This window comes from Lolium rigidum, chromosome 3 (genome assembly GCF_022539505.1).
Source record: "Lolium rigidum isolate FL_2022 chromosome 3, APGP_CSIRO_Lrig_0.1, whole genome shotgun sequence".
NCBI lineage: Eukaryota > Viridiplantae > Streptophyta > Magnoliopsida > Poales > Poaceae > Lolium > Lolium rigidum.
The window spans coordinates 365,884,755-365,904,134 of NC_061510.1; the positions used below are offsets into that span (position 1 = coordinate 365,884,755).

At 42.0% G+C, this 19,380-nt stretch overlaps 1 long non-coding RNA gene across 1 annotated transcript; it reads right to left on the reverse strand.

Annotated features, from left to right (window-relative positions):
* Positions 1-360: 360 nt before the first annotated feature.
* On the reverse strand, positions 361-2,282 carry LOC124700476. Its single transcript, XR_007001746.1, has 3 exons — positions 1,447-2,282; positions 672-1,130; positions 361-458 (listed from the first exon to the last, which is right to left on the reverse strand). It is a non-coding gene; the product is annotated as an uncharacterized LOC124700476 (long non-coding RNA).
* Positions 2,283-19,380: the final 17,098 nt, after the last annotated feature.

Below are 19,380 nucleotides of genomic sequence, written 5' to 3' on the forward strand. Positions count from 1 at the left end.
AAAAGATAATAAAAGCCATAGTGCGTGCTGAATGTACAACTGATGTGATCAACATGTCAAGAGAATAATTAGCAGTCCTTAGTGAAGAACTAATTCTTGCAGTTTGTGTATCCGACAGATATTACAAAATTCTCATAAGAGGAAAGAGAGGAAATACTGAATCATAGTCATAACTACACAGATAAAAAAGAAGATACTCACGCAATGTCTCCCTCTGTTGAGGGAGAACCATACTTGTCAAATATTTTTTGCCCATTAGGCCACCAAATTGACGGTGCAGCTTCACGACACTTGGTACACTTGAAAATATCCCCTCGGCACTTCTGCAATCTCATTTACAGTGCAACACCTCATGTTGGGTGTGGCATCTGGACTACTCTGTGTTAGCTGAATGCCCCATTTCACATTAACTTGCCTGGGCCTTACAACAGCTAAAGTAGCAGTAATCGCCTAAGCCTCTGCAACATATGTTTCAACCAAATAATCAACATTTTTTCTTGATGTCCTATGCAACCAAGATAAGTTCAAAACACATATCTCGGCATTTAGCAATGCATATCTATACCAGATCCTATGAAATAGATCCAAGTTTCAGAAATTAAAAAGATTTCGCAAACTTCCATGCACGAGATCGGAGATGAATAATGAAAATCGTGGAGTCGGATGCGTACCTCTGTCTGAGCTCTGCTTGAGACGGCTGTAAACTCTGAATTAAGAGGATTTGACAACAAATGAGTCGGTTCACAAATGAGTAATCCCAGCTGTGCAGACATATGAAGACATAAGAATTAAACAATAGGAGACAACCCACTGAAAAACCAGTAAGATGTGCAGGCTGCATCTAGCTTCTCGAGGGCAATGTACCAGTCTGCAGAACCATACGCAGTTTCTGCTAGACTGAAGATGCTTGTCCTGGTAAAGTTCCTGCTCATCACAGCCACGGGAGCTGTGCTTCACTTGCCACCTGTGAGAGCGACATCCAGGGCCGTGAGTTCGTCCAGATCTTCAAAAAGGCCAGCGCTTCAATACAGCGCACCGCATGGAGGCATAAAAGATGAAACTCCACCGCGTCCTTGAACGCAACTAACTACAGCAGCTTCCCTTGAAATAACACAGATGACACCCCGCGCCTGTGGCACTACCTTTTTTTAATATACATATTTCATAAGGTAAGATAAGCAGGTAATATAAATAGAAGTATTAAGAAAGCTGATGCATATATAGGACACCATTAGCTCATTGCAACAGAAGATATTTACAATGATGGCAAAGCGAGATGGAGCAGATGCATATTCTTAATGAGCTAAGCTAGATGACGCTTGTGCACTGGATCATAAAGTAGATTGATCATTGATGTATATTAAAGACGGAGGGGTAGAGAAATTATCTAACAATTTTTATCTACACTAAGATTAACATAAGGTAGCTGATATAGCTGCTCTATACCTCTCCAACCGGTCAGTGCGTTGCATCAATGTCCTCACCGTCAGAAGAGAGGTTGATGATTGTTCTTCCCTCTTTTGCACTGGAAGGGCAAGAACAAATCTGCCAGCATTGTTCTTCATTCTTAAGTAACAATTTTTCTACAAATCGTGCTTGAATATCTGCGTCCATCACCCCCGTCCATGCTGCGAAAGGAAGCTGACAACTGTTGTAAGTAGTCCAGCCTGAATTGTTTCACCACCGGGCTTGTCTTGAAGTACTGAAATTAGATAACTGGCCCTACTTTGGCACATATATCCTGTCTTGACTCTTGACTTTATGTTCCTGAAATGTCAAAATCCCTAAAACAGATCGAGACCAGTAAATAGGATTGAAAAAACTTAAGCAATTAAAGTTCAAGTCTGTCTCAGACAGACCTTTCAAGAGCTAATCGGAATATCTTCAGCCAAAGCAAGCAAAACTCATACTGTAATTGTGTTCAAAACAAATCTAGGAAGAGTGTACAAAGTAATTTTGTTAAGAGAACATGAAAGCAAGCACAAATGGACACAAACTGGACTCTTAGATATAGAAAAATAATATTGATACTCAAAAAACATCATATACTGAAGTATAATGAAAAAAAATATAATGAACTAACGGAAGCTCAGATGGGCACAAATGTTACTGCGGATTTAGAAAAACAACAACCACAATTAGCAATAATAACATTGCTTTGTTACTAACTGAAAAACAGTATGATCCAAAGAAATAAGATCAGTGCTATGTCTGATATTTGCACTCATAAGTAAATGAAAAAATATCCATGCAAAAAAACAGTAACTGATAAAGTAGTATGGTTCAAAGACAAAAGTTGGGCGCCATAATTGGAATGTTGCATATTCTCGAAACTTACCACCTGACCGGCTATTTGTATTTAGAAAATTATTTTCTTATAATATAAGAAATTAATAGCAAGCCTGAATATTGATCCTTTTTGTTCTAAATAGTTTTGTTATGGAACTCCTATAGGAAAGAACCGCAAATAAGAAAAGATGGCAAATACTGGTGAAGATAGAAAGCAGTCCTTCAGTACACACTAATACCTGATCTGGAAAGAAGTTGTTCCCTATGACCAATCCCTAGTGGGATGCATCAGCCAGTGCGTTTATGTTAACTCTATGGTAACTAATATGAGCATGTTTACCCATAACTTCTTCCATGTATTTCTTCATATATTTGAAATGACAAAAAAGGGGCACTACAATCAATACTTTGTGAAAAACTCATTCCCTTTTTGCCTAACAATATCGCATATGCACATAGAACATAAACTGATTGTTACTCTCAACTGAAATATGCCATATGAATGATGGGATGGCACGGCAACATCACTTGCAGACCCGCAACACAGTAGATGTTTTAGTTACCATCAGTCAAACCTATAACCATATAAATCCCATAATATTGTTGCGCTCGCAGTTCCATAATTCTGATAAATCTAGATAAATCTGAAGTGGGAATACTCTCGCAGGCAACATATGTTGGAGTATAGAATCCCATAATACCAATGGCTCACAGCTTTCTTTGCACAATCAAATAGAACATCAATGAATCTCATGCATCCTCACTGGTTGATGATGACAAATGAGCAATCATTAGAGATTGGACAGAGAATGGAACTAATGGGTTGTACAAATGGTGTCTCCATCCAAGAGATAGTAATACAATGACATACCTAAAAAGGGATGATCATGTCATCTACTGTTATAGAATCAACTATTCATACCATAAATCATGTCTAATGCCCACATGAATTCTGTATGCAGACCAAGGCATGGATTGATACATCGATGTTGAGGTTGGTATTGCCAAACATGATAAATAGTGCAGCGTCATCCATAAAACGGGATGCCATCAAGGTTGCGGATACAGCTGGCAACTCCATGGAAGGCGGAGAAGACGGTGAAAGCATCCTTGATGCTCACCTCCCACCGCAGCTTGACCACGGCGTCGACACTGCTAGTGGCAACCATGTGCGTGGACCAGCACTGCACGAAGGCCTCCGGAGAACCCAGTTGTGAAACTCAAACATAGGCCCTGATAAACGGTGGTGCTGGATTGAGGAACGCAAGATCCGGCGGATACACATCAGAATCAAGGAGAAGAGCCCCTCCATGCCTCCACCATCCATCCTCTTGGCCGCGATGGATAGGAGAGGGCATATGCAGAAAAACATGGCCAGCCTCAATCAGGATTTATTGGAAAGAGAGAGGTACTCACCTGGAGACGAACCTTCCTCCCTTTCACCTCCGGCCACGTACACTTACATCGGGTTCATAGGAGGCAGGCGCTCCATCCGAGAGTTCCATCCTGACGCACCGGCCAAGGTGGTTCTCTCGGCGCCGGCAACCGCTCCTTCCGACAGCCTCCATCCCGATGTGTCGGCCATGGCGGTTCCCTGGGCAGCAGCAGCCCCTCCCGCCGTCCATCCAAGAGCATCCGTCCCGATGCGGCGGCCATGGCCGTTCTCTCGGCGGCGGCGGCTGACTGGGCGTTGGCCATTCTAATCTAAGGTGCAGAGTACCACCCGGGCCGGAGTTTCCCGCGGTGAGCCACGCCACCTCGCGAATCGACGGAAGGAAGCACATGCGCGAGTCATACAGGGCAACAACGGGGCATGAGAGCCTGCAGAAGGTGGGGGAAGGAAGGGCGCGTCTCGTGCGGCAAGACCTCGGCCGGTGGGATTTCTGGATGCTCCTAGATTATTCGGTCAAAGCGGCGCACCCGGATGAGAAAAGCGGTGTCAACCATGGTAAGTGGATCCCACCGTTAGGTATTTCTAGATGGAGGTAAGCAACGGCACTAATTTCTACCGCGATCACCGGAAGAACAACAATCGGTAGGAAGGAAAGCCACGCATCAACCGGTTGCCGGTTGCCTATCCACCCAGAAAAAAGAAAATCGAAAACAAATCTCACGAGCAAAACAGCCGAGCAATAAAAGCAGGAGGGTACGTGTCAACCAACAGGTTAATGAGACATGGTAAAAATTAGGCAATCTACAGTTCCTAAATCGATGTGGGATCGTTAATTTGATCATGCATTATATAGTGTATAATAATTTGCGTCAATCAATTCCCTACCAATTCTCACCCCTGGCCCATCCTCTGTTAATTAGTTTTTTTTTTTTGATCCGGAGAGCGAGCGGGCCACCCTCTTCGGAAGAAAATCTTATGCGACCTGGTCGTACCGCCAGAATCGGTGGACCAACTCCTGCTAGCAACGCGTGGCAACCGAATCATAAAGCATCCAGGCAAAACCGTCTCAGATTTTCTTCCCAGCAGTAACCAAAAGTCAAATCCAGATCCAGTTCATTTTCCTCGTATCTTCCCCATCCTCAAGTCTCCAACGCTCTTTCGTGCTGGCTCATGGACGCCTAGTGCTCCCTCTGTGCTGCTCCTGCCGCCATAGAAGATGGGAACACGCTCGTCCGCGCCAAATCGACGCACCCCAGGCGCTCCATCCCCTCTATTCCTGTTATCCATGTCCATTATCGCCCCGGCGGCGCAACGGCCGGTGCTCTGACCACAGCTGGCCTCCTAGACATCCTTGCGCGCGGCATCACCGGCGGTCTGTCCCGTGTGCTTGCCGCCGTTAGCCGCCCTGCTGGTACTGTGCTGCTCGATGCGTCTTCGCACACGACGATTGGATTCCACAAACAGGCTACCACAAACAGGCTACTTTGTTCGCTACTAGGAATTTTTCAAGATGGTTGAGTCAGGAACGTAATCAATTAGTTGGGGATTGTAGGTGCTGCGCTGATTTTACTCTTGAAATTGTTCTCCTGCACTGATCTTTCCTTAGTGGGAAAGGAGTCAGTTTTGGCTAAGTGCTTTTAGATGCGGATTGCCACGTGTCGCTCGTATGAGTTGGTCCACCGATTCTGCTGATACGACCAGGTCGTATAAGATTTTATTCCACCGTCTTCTAGGGTTTTCTCACGCGGCGATGGCGGCGTTCAGGACACCCGTCAACGCGGCGACGAGGATCGTGCAGCGGAGGCTCAGCACCTCATCCACCGGCAAGAAGGAGGACGCCGATAACGTCGACATCATCAATGTATACCCCCCGCGCCTCCTCCTCCCTCCCCCATCTAGCGCGACTTATTGCTGCAAGATAATTATTCCTGCGAGAGGCGTGGGATGCGACGCGAATCCGTCTTTGAAAGCTCGGTTAGTTCTGCCTGCGTAGGGCTTGCGTTTTTGGAGTGTACGCTCGAGTTCCGTCCTCCATGAACCGTGTGCTCGTGGTGATCTTCCAGGATGCGTTGAAAGTTCCATCGGGTTGCATTGTTGGTATGTCGAAGATCAATTGCTGTTTGATTGTGTAAAAACCCTAGTAACTATACCCTTATTTGGGACTTGGACTTACCCTTGGCTGCAAACCAGGCACACCTTGTCCTTGTAGATCCGTCTCTAATCTGATTTTTTTTTTTTTTTGAAACCCAAGGCAAAAAAGCTTTGCCTATTCATTGATTAAGAAGAAGTTGCCTGGTTGATTACGGAAAGTCTCTGATCTGATGTTCACTTCATCCATTGTTAATCTGGGCAATTTTTTTCTGGTTTACTTGGATTTAGTGCACTATTAGGCGAGGCTTCTACACTACCTGTTTTGTACTTCCGTGTGTCTGTTCGTGCGCATGCTGCATGATCAAATGTTGCCTTAATTTTGATTATGGTGTAACACAACTAGCAAACAGTCACTTGATTGTGATAATTTTCTGGATGTTAATAGTGGTTGGCCTTAGCATTCTGATAGGTTTCATTATCTTGTTTGATTGGTTCGTGGACTCTATGAGCAGTAGAGAATGTCTTATGGAGAGTAATTAATGGGAGGATTTGCCCCCTTTGTCGTTGCCATGACGAGTCGGCGGCCCATCTTATTTTCAAATGCCGCCTCTCCGTTCGCCTTTGGACCATGATTAAGGATTGGCTTCACATCCACGACTTTGACCCCGCATCATGGAATGAGTTTGATAGCGTGGAACATTGGTGGACTTCCATCGTTCTTGCTCATGGCGGTAGAAGGAAGGCTATGGCCTCACTACTCATGCTTGTCGCTTGGGAGATTTGGAATAAGAGGAATGCGAGAACCTTCAAAAACAAGAGCACTATGCCAACCATCATCTTCGATAGAATTAAGACGGAAGCTAGAACTTGGGTTTTAGCCGGTGCGAAACATTTGGGTCGACCTTTTTTCCTCGGTGTGGTTGTAACTTTAAAACTTGGTTCTTTGACTTCTCCTTATTTAATGAATTAAGGCAAATCTTTTGCCTTTCTTTCAAAAAAAAAATTGATTTTCTACCCCTGGATGCTATTTCGGTGAAGCTATTTGCTGCTTAGATTCAAGCCAGCAAAGTGGTTTCCAAAAAATAAAATATACGTAGGCTAATGTTCCAACTTCCTTGTTCAGGTAACGACTTATGTAACACGGGAATGTGGTCAGCTAGTTCACTCTGTAAACTGCTTGTCGTGTCACATACAGATACTATTATAGTTGTCAGATTAGAAACTTCTAAAGGAAATTTTGGTGTTCCTATTCTCCAGATCTTATTTTGAAGGAATGATCTTCAATATTGCTCTCATTATTTTTGTACATCTAGTGGTTATAATGGTGCCTTAACTGTTCTAAGTTCTGTAGTCTGCAACCGTGTAGCTTGCTGTGAAACTGTGATCATTCATGGGCTTGGTTTGCCAGATATTGTTTTCAATGTACAGATGTGTTAATCAAGAAAAATATGCTGATAATGGAACTATATCTAAAAAATTAAGTTAAATAATTAATGTTTCTACTTGTATTTCTAGAAGAACAGAATAACTTCGATTTACTGCAAAATATCAACACTAGAGTAGGCAGCTTTGACTCTCACTTCCTGGCTACGCCATGCCACCTAACCATCATCTACCCCTTCCGCACAAAAATATCTTAAACATCTTATATTAGTGCACGGAGGGAGTAGATAAAAATGCAATTAGCCTAAGTCAGAAATTTCAATTAGCCTCAAGTCAAACTTTTCTTCTAGTAGTTCTCCGCTTATGTCATTCCCTCCTTCCGTTTTCAGTTTCCTTTCTTCCGGATCAGTGGCTTTTCCCTTTGTTTTCGATCAATACGATTTTTCCCTTGTTTTTTTATTAGTGCGACTTAAAAACCCAGTTTTTCGTGCCTCGGTAGTCTAACTAGGAATTACGGTAATTCATAGGCCTTACAAACAAACTGTTAAAAAGATGGGCCTACATTTCTGTCTGTTTCTGTAACGAGCTGCCAAAAAGATGAGCATACACTTTCTTGGTTTGTTCCTGTAGCTGCTTCCCCATTACCATTCTTTCTTCTTCCTCCCCAGGCAAAGCAGGAGGGAGGGAGAAACACGGGGGAGGGGGGGATTAGAACAAAAAAGGAGCACAAGACCAAGGAATGCACAATGGAGGGGAATGAGAACACCTACCGCAACATGAAAGAATTCGCAGATGGGCAAGTATGTGGCCTCTCTTAATTGTCTTGATTTGCACAAAAATGATCGATAATTTTATCCCTTTAGTGTGTGAAAACCTCCAATTAAGCTAACTAATGGTATTTTATACATTCATGCATGTATGAAAAGCGATGCTACTTTATCACAGCCTAGTACCCAAAAAAATTAGTCATCTCACATTGCATCGTTGAGATCTCTAGCTTGCTTTATCACAGCCTAGTACCAAAGAATGTACTGATGTTAGGAAATACATGTTCAGTTTATACGATTTCTGCGAGGAAAATAAATTCAGAAAAAAAAACTCGCAAAAAGGAGAAGTCATGATATTCCATTACTGAAAATACGATACATATGACAGAGTGAAAAGACTGAAAAAAATGTAATGAAAGATTAAAGTAAAAATGAGGGCGGAGAATGTAGAGCAACCGAAAACATATGAAGTAATAGGATGCTAACATAACATAGGCAAATTATACAATAGTTGTTTTCTGAAGATTGCCATCTTTCTAATACTACATACTAAATTTTGTGATCGGTTGTTTGTATTTAGAGAACAAAGGGAAACACAACAACAAGATGACTAACAGCTTAACAAGTATGTTGTCCAAGAACTCCGACGACATAAAGTTAATGGCCTAGAAAGCCACCAAAGTTGACGGCACACCCAACTATAAATTTAGCATCACAGTGGAAGACGACATTCAACATCCACAAGGTGAAACCATGGTAAGAACTACATTTCTCCCTATTTTGTATGGACAATGGAAGACTTTAATAAGTAACGAATTACCAATGTTCAAGAAATCGTTAATCTTAACTTATCGGTCGGCCTTAAAATGAAGATTAATCGTTTATCGACCGATTAATCGATTTTATCGGTCAGCCATTTATCGGCTGATTTTTTGTAAATCCTAATTTTCGACACTAAATTGTCTATAATATGATATGCAAAAAATAATATTTGAGCATTGTACATAAGTATTACCTTGATTTCTTGCATTTGAATCAATAATAATGGAATATTTGAGCTAATGCACAATTCTACGAAATAATAGGACGAAAATATCGACTGCCATACAAAATTTCATTAAAATTTCACTGACAATCAGCCGAAATATCGGCCTTGAGAGTGAAAATCGGGCGAAATATCGGCTCTCATGCATAAAATCGGCCGAAATATCGGTGACGCGATAAACTGGCCGATATGACGAAATCTTATCGGCTACCACCCGATCACGATAAATCGGTATCTCGGCCGATTTTTTGAACAGTGCGAACTACATACATGTACCGTAATATATGTGTTTGGTTTTACTTTGAGGTGATGATAAATATTTTTGTCAGGATCAAGAGTTCCCGGAGAGAGGTGGTGACAAGGAGGAAGCACTGCCACCTGATCCGCGAGGCGAAGCAACATAACCACACAAGCCATGGAGAACCTTGTCCCAGAAGGCCACACTTTTGTGGTGGAATGTGTTGGCGACGAGCTCAAAGTGCATGTTTGGTCGGCATTGCATGGCGGCTCAGAGCTCAGCTCCACCAGAGACGGCGCCCAACAGCTCCCTTTCACCTGCGGACATCTGCCGGAGGCGGGAACGTCATCCTTCTACAACGGTGGTTCTTACTGCACGTTGTTCTGGTCGCTGCCTGAGTTGGGCGAAGGCCTGGAACGCATCTTGCCGATACCATGGCCGCGATGGGACAAGCTCATGGCATCGATGCTCGAGGGCACTAGGCCTGTTAACCACCTGGTGGAAGAGGAACTTACGTCACCTGGGTTTGTGATGCTCTCCGCCGACGTGGCGATGTTTTACGGGTCGTTGGATAGGAAGACGAAGCTGCTCATTGTTGCAAGAGAGTTTCTGGAGCATATATACAACACGGAGGAACAAGGCGGTCCGTGATACGTCCAAAACGTATCTACTTTCCCGAACACTTTTGCTATTGTTTTGCCTCTAATTTGTGTATTTTGGATGCAATTAACATGGACTAACGCTGTTTTCAGCAGAACTGTTCTGGTGTCTCGTTTTTGCGCAGTAAATCCAACTTTCAGAAAATCCTCGGAATTTATGCGAAAGGTCCTATTTTCCCGAACACTCGACGGAGCCAGAAGGGCAAGCCAGGTGGGGGCCCGAGGGCCCCACACACTAGGCCGGTGCGGCCCAGGAGGGGGGCGCGCGGCTCTAGTGTGTGGCGGCCTCGGCTGGCCCCCGATGCCCTCTTTCGGACTACTTATTGCCTTCGACCTAAAAACGCACGGGAGGAAGTCGAAGTCGCCAGAAACCCTCCAGAACGCCGCCACATCACGAAACTCCGTCTCAGGAGCCAGAAGTCTCCGTTCTGGCACTCCGCCGGACGGGAAATTGGAGGAGATCATCGCCATCATCACCACCGACGCCTCTCCATCGACCAGCCATGTTTCCCCCATCCATGTGTGAGTAATTCCCCGCTGTAGGCTGAAGGGGATGGTAGGGATTGGATGAGATTGGTCATGTAATAGTATAAGATTGTTAGGGCATAGTGCCTAGTGTCCGTAATTGGTACTTTGATGATATTGTTGCAACTTGTTATGCTTAATGCTTGTCACTAGGGCCCGAGTGCCATGATCTCAGATCTGAACATGTTATTACTTCATCATGATATTCATTGTTTATGGTCTTACCCGCAAGTTGTATACACATGTCGTTGTCCGGAACCAATGGCCCCGAAGTGACGAAATCGGGACAACCGGAGGGGATGGTAGTGATGTGAGGATCACATGTGTTCACGGAGTGTTAATGCTTTGCTCCGGTACTCTATTAAAAGGAGTACCTTAATATCCAAGTAGATTCCCTTGAGGCCCGGCTGCCACCGCTGGTAGGACAAAAGATGTTGTGCAAGTTTCTCATTGCGAGCACGTACGACTATAATTGGAACACATGCATATTGATTGCTTTGTACTTAGACACCGTTTTATTATTATCCGCAAATGCCATGCTTGATTGTTACATGAGTTTCTCTCATCCATGCAACGCCCGTTATCCGTCCCCGTGCCTACGTATTTTAATCCTGCTATTTACTATAATCACTACCGCTGTCTCTCGCTACTGCTGTTATTTCACTACCGCTATCGCTATAAAACTGTTACTATCGATAAACTCTTGCGAGCAAGTCTCGTTTCCAGTGTGCAGCTGAATTGACAACTCCGCTGTTAAGGCTTTCAAGTATTCTTTGTCTCCCCTTGTGTCGAATCAATAAATTGGGTTTTACTACCCACGAAGACCGCCGCGATCCCCTATACTTGTGGGTTATCAAGACTCGTTTTCCGGCGCCGTTGTCGGGGAGCATAGCTTTATTTGGAAGTTCACTTGGATTGATATTGTTCGCTGCAAATTCTCCATCATGGGTAAACCTCGCGATCCTAAAGTCGCCATATTACCATCCACTACAAGAAAAGGTACAACTCGAGTACCTCTCGCTACTCTTGATTCACCATCCGTGATAAGTCGACTTGTTTCACCGCCACAAGCTTCACTTGTTGGTACTTCGCTGAATCTGAAAACTCTCATAATATTGATAATGTTTCGCTGTGCTTGATGATAGTGGTTCATTGGGATCTTTTCTAGATGCTACAATTGCTAGGTCTAGACAAATTAAAAATACCGAAACTCCTAATGCTACTACACTCGTTAATTCACCCGAACTTGATTATTCTAGTGATGATCCCGATGAAGATTATGTGGAGCTTAATGATGATTTTATTACTAGATGCAATGCTACCGCCGATGCAAGCAAAATTAAAAAGTTTCTCACACAATATACTCGTTAGACATAAGTTATCTCCTCGATCCTAAATTTGCCACATCTCCTATATGCATTAAGGATAAAGATTATGATTTTTCTCTTGATCTATCTCATATAGCTATTGTAGAGAAAGCACCCTTTTGTGGTACTGAAAAAGAAAGTGATGTAGAACACATGATTGAACTTTCTTCTATGAGTAGCTTGTTTTCTGATGATGTCAAGATGCGTACTTATTTTGTCGCTAAAATTTTTCCTTTCTCATTAAAGGATGATGCTAAAACTTGGTATAATAATTTGCCTCCTGGTTCTATTAGAAGTCTGATGGCGTGTAACTCACACGTTCGTTGGGAACCCCAAGAGGAAGGTATGATGCGCACAGTAGCAAGTTTTCCCTCAGAAAGAAACCAAGGTTTATCGAACCAGGAGGAGCCAAGAAGCACGTTGAAGGTTGATGGTGGCGGAATGTAATGCGGCGCAACACCAGGGATTCCGGCGCCAACGTGGAACCTGCACAACACAACCAAAGTACTTTGCCCCAACGAAACAGAGTGAGGTTGTCAATCTCACCGGCTTGCTGTAACAAAGGATTAACCGTATTGTGTGGAAGATGATTGTTTGCGAGAAACATGATAAAGAACAATTGCAGTAGATTCTATGCGATGTAAAGAATAGACCGGGGTCCACAGTTCACTAGAGGTGTCTCTCCCATAAGATAAAAGCATGTTGGGTGAACAAATTACAGTCGGGCAATTGACAAATAGAGAGGGCATAACAATGCACATACATGATATGATAAATATAGTGAGATTTAATTGGGCATTACGACAAAGTACATAGACCGCTATCCAAGCATGCATCTATGCCTAAAAAGTCCACCTTCGAGGTTATCATCCGAACCCCTTCCAGTATTAAGTTGCAAACAACGTACAATTGCATTAAGTATGGTGCGTAATGTAATCAATAACTACATCCTTGGACATAGCATCAATGTTTTATCCCTAGTGGCAACAAAGACATCCACAACCTTAGAACTTTCACGTCACCGTCCCGCATTTAATGGAGGCATGAACCCACTATCGAGCATAAATACTCCCTCTTGGAGTTAAGAGCAAAAACTTGGCCAGAGCCTCTACTAATAACGGAGAGCATGCAAGATCATAAACAACACATAGGTAATAACTTGATAATCACCATAACATAGTATTCTCTATTCATCGGATCCCGACAAACACAACATATAGAATTACAGATAGATGATCTTGATCATGTTAGGCAGCTCACAAGATCCAACAATGAAGCACATAAGGAGAAGACGACCATCTAGCTACCGCTATGGACCCATAGTCCAGGGGTGAACTACTCACTCATCACTCCGGAGGCGACCATGGCGGTGAAGAGTCCTCCGGGAGATGAATCCCCTCTCCAGGCAGGGTGCCGGAGGTGATCTCCGTAATCCCCGAGATGGGATTGGCGGCGGCGGCGTCTCAGTAAGGTTTTCCGTATCGTGGCTCTCGGTACTGGGGGTTTCGCGACGAAGGCTTTAAGTAGGCGGAAGGGCAGCCTCGGAAGGGTCACGAGGGGCCCACACAACAGGCCGGCGCGGCCAGGGCTTGGGCCGCGCCGCCCTGGTGTGTCGCCACCTCGTGGCCCCACTTCGTCTTCTCTTCGGTCTTCTGGAAGCTTCGTGGCAAAATAGGACCCTGGGCGTTGATTTCGTCCAATTCCGAGAATATTTCTTTACTAGGATTTCGAAACCAAAAACAGCAGAAAACAAAGAATCGGCTCTTCGGCATCTTGTTAATAGGTTAGTGCCGGAAAATGCATAAATACGACATATAATGTGTATAAAACATGTAGATATCATCAATAATGTGGCATGGACCATAAGAAATTATCGATACGTCGGAGACGTATCAAAGTCCAACTGATTTGCGTGATGTTTTCTTTCGAAAATACTTTCCTGCTAGTGCTCAACATGTTGCTTTACAGAAAATTTATAGATTTGACCAGGGAGATGAAGAGAAATTGCCTAAGGCTTGGGCAAGATTTTGTTCTCTTATCAGAGCTCGACTCGGACATGATTTAGAAAAGAATGATCTACTTGATATATTTTATAGTGGACTAACCATTGAGTCTAGGGCATATTTGGATAGTTGTGCTCGGTTGTGTTTTCAGGAAAAGAACTCGAGACGAAGTCGAAGAATTATTGGCTAAAATAGGCCGGAAGCATGATGATTGGACTACGCTCGAACCAATTCCAACGCCAATATTGAAGAAGAGGGGTTTAATTAAATTGAATGATGAAGATATGAGGGAAGCCAAGAAGTCTCTCAAAGAGAAAGGTATTAAATCCGAAGATGTGAAGAATTTACCTCCCATAGAAGATTCATGTAAGATCACTCCCCTTCATCCATGATTGAGGTACACTCTCTTGAACGCTTTACTAGAGAAGATATTCCGTATTCAAAACCTCCCGATCAATGCTTAGATGAGTTTGATAATTATATTGTTAAGCAAAATAATTTCAATATGAGAGTAGAGAATCATTTAATGGAAAATTCTCGAGCTATTGGTGAATTGCATGGTATTGTGGAGAGAACCTCCAATGATGTTAAGATGCTTGTTAAACATTTTCAAATGGTTCAAACTCAAATTGATCAGCTTACTAAAGTGCAAAATGACTTATTAAAAAATAATTCTAAAGAGAAACATGCTTATGAAGTAACAACTAGAGGTGGTGTCTCTACCCAGGATCCTCTATATCCTGAAGGGCATCCCAAAATAATTGAACAAGATTCTCAACGAACTGAAACTAGTGCTTCATCTAAGAAAAAGAAAAAGAAACATAAAACTGTTGTGGAATCCTCTGAGCCTGTTAATGATCCTAATAGTATTTCTATTTCTGATGCTGAAACTGAAAGTGGTAATGAACATGATAAAGATAATGATAAGAATGATGCTTCTATAAAGAAGAGGTTGAAGAAGAACCCGAAAAGCATGCTAAAAATAAGAAGTATACTAAAGAAGATTTTATTGCTAAGAAACATGGTAATGAAAGGGAACCTTGGGTTCAAAAGCAAATGCCTTTTCCCGCTAAGAAACTAAAATCAAAGGAAGAAGAACACTATAACAAATTCTCGTGATTGGATGAAACCTTTATTCCTGCAAATACCTTTGACTGATGCTATTAAATTGCCTCCTTATTCAAAGTATATGAAAGATATTGTATCTAACAAAAGGAAAATTCCTAATGAGGAGATTTCCACTATGCTTGCTAATTACTCTTTTAATGGTAAGGTTCCAAAGAAGCTTGGCGACCCAGTATACCGACTATTCCTTGTTCTATTAAGAATAATTATGTTAGAACTGCTCTATGTGATTTGGGAGCGGGTGTTAGTGTTATGCCTTTCTCTCTTTATAAGAGACTTTATTTAGATAAGTTGATACCGACTGATATATCTTTGCAAATGGCTGATAAATCTACCGCTATTCCTGTTGGTATATGTGAGGATGTTCCTGTTCAAGTTACTAATAACTGCTTGATATTAACTGATTTCGTTGTGTTGGAAATGCCTGAAGATGATAATATGTCTATTATTCTTGGGAGACCTTTTCTTAACACCGCAGGGGCTGTTATTGATTGCAATAAAGGAACAGTTACTTTCAATGTTGATGACAAGGAGCATACCGTTTATTTTCCCAAGAGGATTGAGAAAGCATGTGGAGTTAATACAATTTCTAATGTGAGAACTATCAAAGTGGGAACCATTGATTGTCCTATATATGAGCCTAAAGAAGAATAGCAAACTCTTGTGATTGGATCCATATCAATACAATACAAGGTAACATGATTGATTTGAGGTTTAATTCTTCTTATGTTATGTAAAATTTATTTGGTGGCAAGACTTGATCAACCTTGTTAACAAATTCATTTTATATGCATAGAAGAACTAAACAACATCTCTTTCTTCCTCCACTTGTTCTACTTGATGTAGCACTTTTGTTTTGTAAAGTTCCTTAGTCAATTAGAGATTTCAAAATTTTTCCTGGCCAGTAATAATAAACTTAATACCCAGAAATGTGCATTTTTCAAAGTTTTCAAAAATTCACAAAAATTATACCATTGGTCCTATTTTTCGAAAATGCACTGGGAGCACTGGGGATGACCAGTGGGCACCCTGAGGTGGCACCCCACAGGCCGGCGCGGCCAGCAAGGGGGGCGCGCCACCCTGTTGTGTGGGTCCCCATTTACCCCACTTCATCATCTCTTCCTCCCACTCTCTTCTCTCTCCCGAAAAAACTCGCACCAGGTTCCTCTCACTCGTGTTTTTGCTCAAGAGCTCCAGATTTCTCGATCTCTTTGCTCAGCCTAGATTTCTGTCTGAAATTTGGCACATTTGCTCTCCGGTATGTGACTCCTTCAATTATCCAAGTAGAATTTTGTTTGGTTGAGTATATCTTGAATATTTTGCTGCTGTAGGTAACATGTTTAGTGAGCTTGCATGCTTGTTCTAAGTGGTAGAATCTAGTTTTGATGCATGATTAGTACTCTAGCAAGTTCCTATGGTAGTTTCCCTCAATTATATGTCACCAAATCAAATTTTATATTGTTTGTTGAAAAATTTTAGAAAATGGAAGGGAGTAGGCACCAACTCAACCAACAAGAATTGGAGGTGCAACAGGTTATGAGAGTTCACCGCGAAGAAGGAGTATATCCCGCTTACTACCCGTGCGTGGATTTTATGAGAAGTGCAGGAATCTTGCAAGATGTTCAAAGTCTAATCTCTCGTGCAGGGTTGGATGATTTTGTTGATGGTGAACCATGCCAATATGCAAAACTGACTATGTCTGTAGTGCAGGATTTTAAATTCAATTGGTCGCGATCTAACCCCATGGTTTAGTACAAAATTTATAATAAAGCCGTCAACTTGCCATTCAATGATTTTTGTGCAGCAATTAGAGTGCCGCAATGGGGATCATGCGAGAAGATAAGGGGATCGCCACAAGAGTTCTTGGACCTCTTCAAGATGATTTGTCATGGAAGAAGCTTCTCAGAGGATGGTGGTAAAATCAGTAGCATTCAACTTCCCATAGAAAAACTTGACATAGTCTCCATGATTAAGCATGAATTCGTTTCTGATTCGTCCAATTTGAGCAACCTGTCTTATAGAATAACATTTTACAAAAAAAGCTTGGAGAATAACTAAGAAAAATGAAAAATTAGTAGGATTGCCTGCACCTGCTCTGTTTAACCTTGATTTCAGGGAGGATTGGTCAGTCACGGAAGGTGAACTGAAGGCACACATAGAGGGAGATGGCCATCGTGCAAGAGACAACACGGAGGAGGCCGAGGAACACCTCGATTCGTCATCCGATGCAGCGAGTTCTTCTCATCCACAAGCTGCATGAGGAGCCTCCACGTTTTTCTTCTGCATCGGGACATTATTATGACTACGCCATGTATGATCCACCGGCATGAAACCCAAACCCTCGTTGGGGTTGATCTCCACTTAGGCCAAAAGCCTAAGCTTGGGGGGAGGTATACCGGCATCACTCATTCTTTGCATATTATGGTTGCTGGATACTTGTATATACTTGTTTAGTTTCTTTGAGTGGTTTTCTAATTAGAGGAAGATGATATTTGGGGAAGTGCTGCCTGAAAACAGATTCTGGACTGTTACTAAAAAAATTCGTGCGCACAGCCAGAACGTTATTTTGAGCTGCCAATTTTTGTGCATGTTCCCCAGGTTGTTATCTAACTTTCATTAGTTGAACACTTTTCGAACTGAGCAACGGAAGATTTTTGTAAAAAATCGATTTCTGTACTACTGTCAAGTTTTGGCAGATTTCTGCCATCTTGCTTTTCTGTGTTTCTTTTAGTTTTCATTTTCTTATTCGTACTTTGTTTCTTTCCTAAAACACCAAAAGACCAAAAATATTTCTGTTGTTTCTCTTTACCACTTGTTTATTTTAGTTTCTTGCTTTTATCTTGCTTCATTTGTTATCGTTGGTTTGCTATAGGAAAATCCAAAAAGATTTTGCTTTGTTTGCTTGTTTCCTTTTGTTCTTGCTTCCAAATTCGAAAACACCAAAAATATTTGCTGTTCTTCTTTGGTTTTGTAAAGTTCTTTATGAGTTCAATGGTCTTCGGTGGCTGGAGCGTGGTTTTCATTTCATATTATCCAAGCTACACAAGTGAAAGACAATAATGACGATATTCGACGATCTGATTGTGGTGAGAGGCTGGTATGAACTCTATTTGTTTTCATTTTTGTACATATACTCATCCATGTGAGCATGCTTAGTTGGTCCATGTGAGGTATATGTCATTTAAGAAAGTCTAGTAGTTCATGATCTCTCATGTTTAGCTCCAATTTATTATTATGAGTAGCATGTCATGGATGTTTGCTTGCATTGTTTTATTCATAAATAGGTATGATATTGTGGTATCCTCCTCTCGAATAATTCTCTTGAATCAACTTGGCACATGCTCACGCATGCATATGACTGAACAAAATGTCAATTAAGCCTCGATGATTTGCTTTACCTCGAGTTCTTGTATCACTTTTATGCCTCCGTTAATTTATTTTTGTCGCAAACATGATTATGACGATTCATTGCTCTCTTGATTGTCGCTTCCTAGTCTATTGCTAGCCTTCACTTGTACTGAGCGGGAACGCTGCTCGTGCCTCCAAACACATGAAAACCAAGTTATTCCAGAGTGTCCACCATAAATACCTATGCATGGCATTTCAAACCATTCCAAGTAAATTCTCATGTGCTACCTTTAAACCTTCAAAACGCTTCTCAATTTGTGTTTATGTTTTATAGCTCATGAGGAAGTATGTGGTGTTTATCTTTCAATCTTGTCATTTACTCCAGACGGACTTTCACCAATGGACTAGTGGCACATCCGCTTATCCAATAATTTTGCAAAAAGAGATGGCAACGGGGTTCCCAGCCCCAAATTAATTAACCTTCATAAATTTATAAATAGACACTCCTCCATGGTATTTGATTGTTGGTTGGCACCCGAGGATTCGGTTAGCCATGGCTTGAGAAAGCAAAGGTGGGGAGGAGTGTCATCTAAATAAAACTAAAATAAAAATGCACTCCTTCATGGTATGAGATTGTTGGCAGGCACCCGAGGATTCGGTTAGCCATGGTTTGTGAAAGCAAGGTTGGAAGGAGTGCCACCCAAAAATAAAATTTCATGGGAGCCGCTCTTGAAAGTCTGGTTGACGAGGTAGTTAGAGTACCCATTACCATTCGTTGACAACAACAAACACCTCTCAAAACCATTTTACTTCTGTCTTTAGAAAAATGAAAAGCTCTAGCACATGTTAATGTTGGAGATATGCCCAAGAGGCAATAATAAAAGTGGTTATTATATATCTTTATGTTTATGATAAATGTTTATATACCATGCTATAATTGTATTAACCGAAACATTGATACATGTGTGATATGTAAACAACAAAGAGTCCCTAGTATGCCTCTTAACTAGCTTGTTGATTAATGGATGATTAGTTTCATAATCATGAACATTGGATGTTATTAATAACAAGGTTACATCATTGTATGAATGATGTAATGGACACACCCAATTAAGCGTAGCATAAGATCTCGTCATTAAGTTATTTG